Genomic DNA, 10,935 nt, shown 5'->3' with positions numbered 1-10,935 from the left:
GACATAAAAACAACTGAGCTGGTGGTGCCCTGGGACCTTTGCACAGCACTGTACACTGTATATAAAACTGTGGGGTCAAAAGAAGTGGTCCACGAATCCCCACAAAAAAAGACAGATGAAGCCCCTGAACAAATGAAATAATAAAAAGCAAGTTTTAGTAAAAAGCAAGTTTACTAAAAAACAATAAAAATGTATATAATTAAGTTACAGCACAAAACATAAGGGATGAAAGAGTCACATGTCTCTTCCTGGGCGTATCACAACAGTCCCACATGTCATTTTGTTGAATTATACATATTAACACGTATTGCATAATAACGATTGACACATTTTCTGTAATATCATTTGCTGTCGTTGCACATGTGTCACGTCCAATAGCCGTCTGCTGGTGTTTTGTCTTCGCTCTGACTTTGATCAAGTATCTGGCTACTGTGTGTGTCAACTGTCAGGAGTTCAACAATGCAGTCTGGCTGCCCCTCTCAGATCACTGCTGCACAACTCATTTAAAACCAGGTCACATATAACAACTAAAACAGATGCCTGCGCGTCACAAACTACAATAACACTTAAGTTAGTAAATAAGACTAAAGCGATGACATCATTTTTAATCTCAACACCTCAAGACTGGATGCTTTTGTGGGATTGCTGTGTCTATTACATATTTGCTGTATGTGACTGCAGTAGCTGAGGACGGGCTCCTCGATGTGAGAAACTAAAATTCTAATAAACAAGAGGAGAAATTTAACTGACTTTGTGTATTGCACATTTAAGATGAGTAGTGACTGTCCACCAGCAGCGTTCAGGGGCAATAATGAGGAGAGCAGCCCTAAACAAAGCTGTCTCAAAGCTGCTTTGAGAAGCCGATACTAACACTTAGCAGGATAATGACTTTTATCGTTGGCATTTCAGTGGAGTCTCGTCCAGCTCAGCAGCCTCTTCATACATGGGGATATTAATTAATGTAAAAGATACACCTATTTTTCCTTTTTATTCAGCTGCCACTGGAGGAAAAACTTCTCATCTAGGAAATTAAGAAAAAGATCTACTTGGGCTTTAATGACCTAATCGTGGGTGTGTGTTTTTTTAACTTCATCTCTCTTCCTGTTGAAAATAACCTTTGGGAATAGCTTCCAGTTATATGGCCCTGATTCATTTTTCCTTATTTTCAAGCGTTTCAGTTGAACTACTCACTTTGGCAATAATGTGTCTAAACTACTTCCCTCAGTGGCATTTTCAGCACAGACCCACTGATTGGGTTTTGTATTCCCTACAGATATTACCCAGCTCCTGAATGGATTTCTCTGAAATTCAGCTCTCCGACTCAATGTTTGTGGTTATGTTTCAATCTGACGTAACCGCCCAAGTTGTCCGCTCTAATTTAATCATGATAGTCAACCCCTTTACGCCCTGTACAAGAAGATGTACACGTGTGACCGACCCTCTGCTGCTTCCTTGTCGTCATTTCCACGTCTACAAGTGTAATATTACAGACACGGCAGGAGGCCAGGGTGACAAGAAACATTATGACTGCTAACATGGTGAGGAGAAAAGGTTATCTCACGCTCCACAGTGGCTCCAGTCCATCCCTCGGTTGGCAGGTGGGAATCGACTCACATATTAAATTCAACATGCACCTTTTTCTCTCCCTTGCATGATTCTCTAGCGTTATTTGCCATTTGTATAACGGTTAAAGTCAAGGCTTCTACTTTTCTCTAAGGCAGGGGTCTCAAACTCAAATGACCTAATCAGCGTTATGTGAATTTATTTCACAATGGCTTCAATGTAGCAAACAGCATTATATTATTACCCACTACAGCTGTAACACTTTTAAAATCATAAAATCACAGCATGCTGCGCTTTGCTTTTAGTGGCTGTTGCTGTACAGCTGCAGTTCTCTCATGGGGAAGCCTTAAATTTGCCCTAAAACTGTTGTCAAATCTGCTTCCTCAGCACTGAAGCTATAAATCATTCAGAAAGGCTTTTGCACTGTACTAATAGTCTTTTTTTTTTTATTTCAGTGAGGATCGTGTATTGAGTTAGATGTAGATTTGACTTTAATAAGAAAAGGTGGAAATGTTTCACCTGCTTTATTTATATATGTATATATATATATATATATATATATATATGTATATATATATACATATATACACATATGTATAGGACTGCCTTTAAATCACACAGTGAGTGATGTTTCCCTCTTATAGTAACTGTTTTGCTCCTGCACTAGACCAGTATTTTCCGTTCCTGGTCCTCTGGGACTCCTGTCGTGCACTTTTTAGATGTTTCCCTGCTCAAACACACCTGATTCAAATAGTCAGCTCGTCATCAAGCTCTGCAGAAGCCTGACAACAACCCGCTCATTTGAATCAGGGGTGTGTGGAGCAGGGAAACGTCTAAAACGTGCAGGACAGGGGTCCTCGAGGACCAGGATTGGGAAACACTTCACTAGACAGACCATTAGATTATTAGGAACGCTTGGACATGTTCCATCACCGAAGAGAAATATCTATGTGATGGAGAATAATAAATACCATTGTCAGCACAACACTGAAATGTAGGCTATGATTTTTCTATGAGATGGTACTATTTGTCCTTGTTACATGCAGTGGTTGCAGAAATGCTGAGAATCCCAATTCATTCCATAGTTTAAGCCCTTTTCACAATGCCTACATTTCCTTCTCATTCAGCTGTTTTTCTTTTTTTTTTTTTCCACACAGCTGGAATGAGAAAACCTTGGACTGTAATTGCTTCTTCCAGAAGTGCACTGGCCCATCAGACAGGTAAAGAACTCTTGTTTTTAGTATGTGAGCTATTTGTCCCTGCAGCTTAGTTTATGACCAGTCCAAACAAACAGTTCTGGCTGCAGTCTTTGGCGTGCCATTGTTTTATATGTGTGATGTCGTGCAGGGTATATTTCACTGGCAAAGTTGAGACCTAGGGCAAAGAGACCTAGGGAACAACTGATTATGTTAAACCTAGTTTACACTTCATGATTTTCCCCAATAATCTGGTCACCAACTACATTTGCCACTCACACCCCCCTCTCATCGGCACATGATCGTCAGTTGGCAGTTGCCACATGTGAAATGTAGACCCACTGACATCTTTCCAACATGTCGCAGACATCTATCTCATGTCCAGTGTGCTGGAAATTTGATCCGATACCAAATACCATGAACGAGGTGATAGCAGCTGATACTCAAACAAAAATACCCGTTCACCAGAGAAAAGTCATCTGGAACATGAGATCAGAGGCATCACTGCTACGATAAACACTCAGCTTTCGACCTGTAGACAGGAAAATTAGCGCTGGTGTCACGTATCATTCATTCCCCCGCGTCACCTTCAATGTGTGTTTTTGTGACAACATGTGTTGTGATGACAAGACATTCCAGTGGGGGGGGGGTTCTTCCTGATGACAGATCATGTAGTGTGTAACATCCCCATTACCGCAAACGCATAACGACTGCAAAGACAGCCGATCACATGGGAGAACATGTTGTGCTGAGTGGGATGCACAGTGATCCTGAAAGTTGTGTAATGTGAACTTAATTAACAATGATTAACAATGTCTTTTTGTTTGTGTGTCCTTTCTCTGGACTGCACATACTGTATAGCTGAGGTCTACCAGCAGAAGGTGCACATTAACCAAAGTGCTAATGTAGTTAGTATTAGAAGAAGTCAAAGAACATGGAAGCAGCTGTATGGCCACATAAAGTGGCTTCTGAGCTGCACCTTTGCCAGGGCTGAGGAGCTACTGCTTTTGGATAATTGCTTTTCAACACTGCTGAAACAGAAGTGAAAAATCCCCCCCCACGACAAACTCTCTCCCCTGGATGTAAACTGTGTTGACTGTTGTTGAATGTTTTCCCAGGTTAGCCAGGCAGTAATCTGTGTTTCCCAGGGACATCTGTGTCATTAGAAAGAGTGTTTCCCTGCGGCCAACTTAACAACAGGGTGACATGCGTGGTATTTTTCGAGTAACAGGTTTGTTGTTTTATTTAATTCATACAACCTTATTTTCACCACTAATATCAGTTTCAAATCTTAACCTTCAAGTCTCAAGTCTTAACCTTCAAGTCTCAAGCAAGTCTCAAGTCTTAACCTTCAAGTCTCAAGCAAGTCTCAAGTCTTAACCTTCAAGTCTCAAGCAAGTCTCAAGTCTTAACCTTCAAGTCTCAAGCCAGTCTCAAGTCTTAACCTTCAAGTCTCAAGCAAGTCTCAAGTCTTAACCTTCAAGTCTCAAGCAAGTCTCAAGTCTTAACCTTCAAGTCTCAAGCAAGTCTCAAGTCTTAATCTTCAAGTCTCAAGCAAGTCTTAACCTTCAAGTCTCAAGGAAGTCTCAAGTTTTAACCTTCAAGTCTCAAGCAAGTCTCAAGTCTTAACCTTCAAGTCTCAAGCAAGTCTCAAGTCCTAATCTTCAAGTCTCAAGCAAGTCTCAAGTCTTAACCTTCAAGTCTCAAGGAAGTCTCAAGTTTTAACCTTCAAGTCTCAAGCAAGTCTCAAGTCTTAACCTTCAAGTCTCAAGCAAGTCTCAAGTCCTAATCTTCAAGTCTCAAGCAAGTCTCAAGTCTTAACCTTCAAGTCTCAAGCAAGTCTCAAGTCTTAACCTTCAATTCTCAAGCAAGTCTCAAGTCTTAATCTTCAAGTCTTAAGCAAGTCTTAACCTTCAAGTCTCAAGCAAGTCTCAAGTCTTAACCTTCAAGTCTCAAGCAAGTCTTAAGTCTTAATCTTCAAGTCTCAAGCAAGTCTTAACCTTCAAGTCTCAAGCAAGTCTCAAGTCTTAACCTTCAAGTCTCAAGCAAGTCTCAAGTCTTAACCTTCAAGTCTCAAGCAAGTCTCAAGTCCTAATCTTCAAGTCTCAAGCAAGTCTCAAGTCCTAATCTTCAAGTCTCAAGCCAGTCTCAAGTCTTAACCTTCACGTTTCCAAAGTCATTCTTGCAAGAATCAAGCAAGTCGAGTCAGTATATGAATATAGAAGATGAAGATGATTTTCCAGATATTCCACATTAAAAAATACAAAAAAAAAAGAGTCATGTCATGTCTGGCCTGTTTATGTCTTCTTTTTGGGAGAACAATATTTACTGCACAGTTGAAAAACTATGTCTTTGAAATGACTCAGCACAAATGTGTTGTTAACAGATTCATAGTTCATAATGGTCTGCTATCGGATTGATATCGATAGATACTCAAGTCCCATCTCTAAGTGTGAGCTTAAAATAGAAAACCGACTGACTTCCTGTCTTACCTTTCTTTGTGGGATTTGAAGTGTCAAATGTAATTTAATGTTGTGGTGTTGGTGTTGCTTGGTTGCCAGGTTTTTGTACGCAACCCAGTGTAACGGTAACTTGTTAATATTTGAGAAAATTTAAATATTCCAAATGTCAAGTCATTTTACTCAAGTCTGCTTCTAACTCACCAGAATAGTGGTATTATTTGTATCCGTCTTGTACCTTACGTAGTCTGCACCTACATTATCCTTGAGGAGCATTCTGGTGCATTGTTCATCACCTGTGAGAAGCAGCAACAATTCAGGTTGACTTCAGTGCCGGACAGCATCATCATTATGAATGCAACTCTAAGAGAATCCAAGAGGTATCACTAATAAAAAGAACACAGAGGAAGTCACGCACACCGACATTTGCCGTAGAAGATTCATTATTATGTTACTGCACATTCTCCACAGCCATAACCCACAACGGAAGGGACTCATGCATGCATTCACATTTCCACATAAGGCACTGAGGTATAATGACAGGTGATGTCTTCTGTTTTCTTCCACAGTATAACAAACACAGATGATTGACATTGTCGCACAATATCTTCCATCAATTGTATTACAATAAATATGAACAGCACAAAGAAGACTTGACTATACTATACTCACTATACTAGAAAATAGTGTATCTATCGTAAGCTTATAAGTCTTGTTTGTGTGGATGTGTATTAGGAGGTACAGTGGGGGGTTTCCACTAATCAGAGGGTCACTGGTTCAATCACAGAACCTACATGTTATCTCTGGATTCTGTGCATATTATTGCGATGTGAATGTGAACTGTAATGTAAAGCACATTGAGTCAGTGAAATTAGAAAAACATGCAAAATATTTAATATATTTTCAAACTATTAGTTACATTTTATAGTATCACTAGTAATAACTTTTGTTATATACCCCTGATATTTGATGATTTCAAAGGGCATTGCACCTACTAGTAGGAAGAAAAACCTTGACTATACTTTACTACAGTGTGACTGTATTTTCATGGCAAGCGAAGCAAAATTCATTTAAAAAAAATAGTTTTGACTTTTAAATTCTGTAAGTCGTTGTGGGTGGTTTAGCCGCAGTATGTGGGTTTTTGGTTTCTTATTATTCAGTGATGTTCCAAGTATTATTGATTCCCACGTTTTACCTTCTAGTGATGCACAATTAATCATACTCAGTCTCAGATGACACCTGATATTATTCCATGTGCCATAGTTCACCTAATGCCAGTTTCAATGTCAGTATTTGAGTGATGATAGCTGTCTTCTGGGGTTTGATGCTCTGTTTGTGATATAAAAACTAAGGCACAAAGACAGATTAACTTTCTCACTGTAGTCCAAACTGCTGACTGACAGATATCAACAAGAGATTAATGTGTGTGGGCAAGCATTTATGTAAAACAGCTCTTTGGCTAGAATAATATGACAGTGTTGGTTATATAACCTAACAAAGTCATCTAACATCAAGTCAGTTATCATCAGTGGCTGATGCGGAGCTCGCCAAGACTGAAGAACAGCATGATGACATGCTGCAGGTAGTTAATGACAAATGACACACCAGGCATGTTTAACACACACACACACACACACACACACACGTACACACACAGAGAGAGTGTCTGTCTAATTTCAGTGGATGTTATTTTCTTACCACGGCGGCTTAGTGTGTTTACCACTTCAGGCTCTCATTCACTGATAGAATACAGATTGACCACAATTCTGGAAGAGCTCCATTGTGGATAATGATAACACACGCACACAGGTATGAAAACAACCCATCTTTCTCCTTGTTTTTCCTCTTTATTTGTTTCTGGGAAAGAGAAGAAAGGGACCTCAAACTCTGGTTTAAAGCTGAGAACTGACAGACGGAATATCTTGGAACAGTCCTGAGTACAAAAACAGAATTTGAGATTTCAAACAGGAATAATTCTCACAGCAGATGTTGAAGACTATATCTGGACATTTGGAAAAAATATTCATAGCTTAAGCCTGATATGGTGCTTGATATATACAGTGCTGTGCAAAGGGTGCAGTGCACTACCAGCTTTGCTGTTTTAATATCTGTCAAATACTGTGATCACTGGCATTTGGATTGGAGTGATTTGACTGAAAATTGGTCTTATATATTAGCAAACTACCAATGAGTATAACTCATACAACATGTGTGTCTAATAATGAAGCATGCCTTGAATAAACCTGGTGTAATAAATGAAATGGTAGTACAAACTCAGTATAAGAGAAGGTCACACTAAATAATTGATACTTCATCCCGTAGACCATTTTTTCTTTGAAAACTGTATTTTCTGGATATGTGATTGAGTAATAATCATCTTAATAATTATATTTGTCAGGTTTACTGGCAGAGAAGAACCCTAAAGCATGACAGAGGCAGAAGTCAATTCAAAGGAGTGCTAAGTTTACATGCTCAAAAACAGGCGGAGGTCCAATCAGGCAAAGAAATCTAAATAACGGCTTCAACAATCCTGAGATCAAAATAAGAAATAGGTCAGATTGGGTAGACTACAAAACCAAAATGCGGGAGAGACAGTCTGGCAGTGGTAAGGTGATAGTGAGCAGGTATAAATAGTGGGAAACTAATGAGCTGCAGGTGAGAAGAAGGGGCGTGGAACAACAGGTGAGGAGAATGAGCTGATTGCATAGGAGGTTGAACAGTTACAATATTGACTTGTGTCTCCTCCAAGCTCAGGTACTCTGAAGTGGCCCCACTTCTGAATGAGTGTCCAAAGTCACTCTGCCACTTTGTGATAGCTGAGGGGATTCAGGCCTTTATAGAACAGTAAACAATACCAATGGCTACCAAAGCAGGACTAAAAGACAACACAGAGACTCTTATCACTGCTGCAAAATTGCTGGCCCTAAACTCTAGTTCAGTTGAGGCTGGGATCTACTACACCAGGCAGAACCCCAGGTGTAGGCTGTGTAAAGATGCTGCTGAGACAGAGGGAAGGCGTACATGGAACCCCACAACCAAGTCAACCCATCAGCCTACTACACAGTTTATGAACAGCAGGTTCGCGGCATGGCTGCCCGGATCCTTATAGACCCCTCCCACGCTCTTTTTCCTGCGTTCTAGATGCTGCCTTCTGGTCGCAGGCTACAGTGTCCGGCCTGCAGGACCCAGAGGAGGAGAGTGACCTTTGTTCCCCAGGCGGTTGTCCTTTTAAATGTGCTGTTCTTTGCCCTTGAATTACCCCACGGGATAGATAAAGTTTTCTGAATCTGAATCTGAATCTGAAAGTGGCTGGAATAATGTACAGGAACATCTGCGCCGAGTGTGGACTGGAGGTTCCATGATCGAGACTGAAGAAGCCTACAGAGGTGGTTGAGAATGACAGAGCTAAGATCCTATGGGACTTCCAGATCCAGACAGACAAACTGGACACAGTGGTCATTGATAAACAGCTGAAGAGGGCAGTGGTGATAGATGTGGCAATCCCAAGCGACAGCAACATCAAGAAGAAGGAACACCTCAACAACCTGGGAGAGCGTATATGAACAGACATTCTTTAAAGGTACTTTCTTTTTTATTTTGAACCACATGCTGTGCCATTTCAAGCCCATTACATTGGGTTTCTTTTTCAACTCTGTGATAGAAAACATATACTATATATACATACCATATACTCTAGGTCACACAATAAGCAAATACTAGGCATCAGTTGCTCCCTTTTAAATGGCAAGACATCTCAGGGAAGAGTTATATGTTTAGACAAGGCAGTTCTGAATCAGTTATGACATATTCAGTACTACAATGCCATTTACACGCAGTAGCACAGATCGTTAATAAATATTAAACTGATATCAATTTTAATCATAGCATAAAAATGATGGCAATACTACTACTGCTAATGATAATAATAATTATAATAGCCTTGAAAGTGGAAAGGCACAAACTAGAGAGAGAAAGAAGGTTAATGACATGTAATAAAGTCATATTCATTCCCTCCCTCATAAATATAGTGTGAGGGAGTGAGTGTGAGTGCACCACAGGATTTATAGGTCTATAGCAGCATAACTAAGAGATGATTCAGGTTTTCCTGAGCCAGCCATAACTATAAGCTTTATTTAAAAGGAAGGTTTAAAGTCCAGAGAGGGTGTCTGCCTCCCGAAACCAACACTGGGGGCTGAAACTGAAGGCTCTGCCTCCCATTCTACTCTTACATACTTTGGGATCCACAAGTAAGCCTGTATTTTGGGACCAAAGTGATCTGTTGGGATGATAAGGAAAAACTAGTTCTATAGGTATACTTCTAGGTATGATGGAGCCTGATTATTAAGTGCCAGTGTAGAGAAGCTAACACTGACGTGATATGGTCTCTCTTTCTAGTTCCTGTCAGAACTAGAATTGAATGAACTAGAGGGTTTTAACAGACTTGTTGGAACATGAGTTGCAGTAATCCAATCTAGATGTAACAAATGCATGAACTAGTTTTCCAGCGTTAAGGACAAAACGTTTTCTCAATTGTTAATTAAATGTTCCACAGGTGGAAGAAGGCTGTTCTGGAAATTAGTTTTATGTGTGAGTCAAATGACATATCCTGGTCAAAAATAACTCCATGGTTCCTCACAGTGGAACTGGAAGCCATGGTGATGTCATCTGTGGTCTAATGTGTTTAGGGCCAAGTATAAAGACTTCAGTTTTGTCTTTTGATTTTCAGAGTAGAAAGTTGCAGCTCATCCAGGACTTTGAGACGTTCAACTCCAGGAATGTGTGTTGTGATTCCTAATAATTAAGCATGTATAGGGTAAAAAGTATAGGCCCAAGCTCCAAGCCTTGTGGAACTCCATAATTAATGTTTGTGTGCAACGAAGCATTAGCATTAACAACAAGAACAAACGGAAATCTTTCAAATAAGTATCATTCAAAACAGCAGAGCGCAGTACAATAGATCCAAATATTGTGCTCCAGTATCTGTAATAGAATATTATGATCAATGGCGGCAGACCATTATCTGAGGCCAAGAGGAGGTCGTTGGCAACTTTCCGCTGAGAAAACAGTGTGGTAACAATGACCCTGACCTCAGCAGTCCTTGTCCATCCATAAATGTTGGTTAAACATAAGTCTATACCAAGAGTTGCCTTAAATACATATAGCTGTCACCAATTTGATGCAATAAAAATGAATTTAATTGGATTACATGGATACATACTGGGACAGTAAATTAAACCTGATGCACCACAAAAACAACACAGACAGCTGGTATTTTCAAGCAGATAAATGTAATGACTGCTGAGTACTGCTGTCTATTAAGGTTCTGCTGGTGTCTCTTCTGGGGAACACCACTTCTCAGAATTTGATTTCAAACTTTGGAGCCTCATTTTAATTTGGGGAGGCAGTGAGGAGGCATTTATCTCCCACCTCCTGCAGCCAGCCAAGGAAAAACAGTAGCTCCTTCTTTGCTAAGTTTGCCTCCTGGACTGTAGCCGCAACATTCTATTCACACCATAAAAGACAACTGTGTCTTTAGCCACCAGCGTTTTCCAAATGGAACCTTAAAGCGTTCTCCTATAAAACAAATCAGCTGATGTGGACCCTTTAATAGATATGATCTTTGTTAAATACTGTACATGGAGTGTCTAAGTGTCTATCTTTGACAAGCACTTGAATGGATGTTCCTGTTTTTGTTTGTTTGTGTGTTATTGTTTCTG

This window comes from Solea solea, chromosome 16 (assembly GCF_958295425.1).
Source record: "Solea solea chromosome 16, fSolSol10.1, whole genome shotgun sequence".
Taxonomy (NCBI): Eukaryota; Metazoa; Chordata; class Actinopteri; order Pleuronectiformes; family Soleidae; genus Solea; species Solea solea.
The sequence above is the reverse complement of the archived record's forward strand: the minus strand, read 5'-3'. Positions refer to the sequence as shown.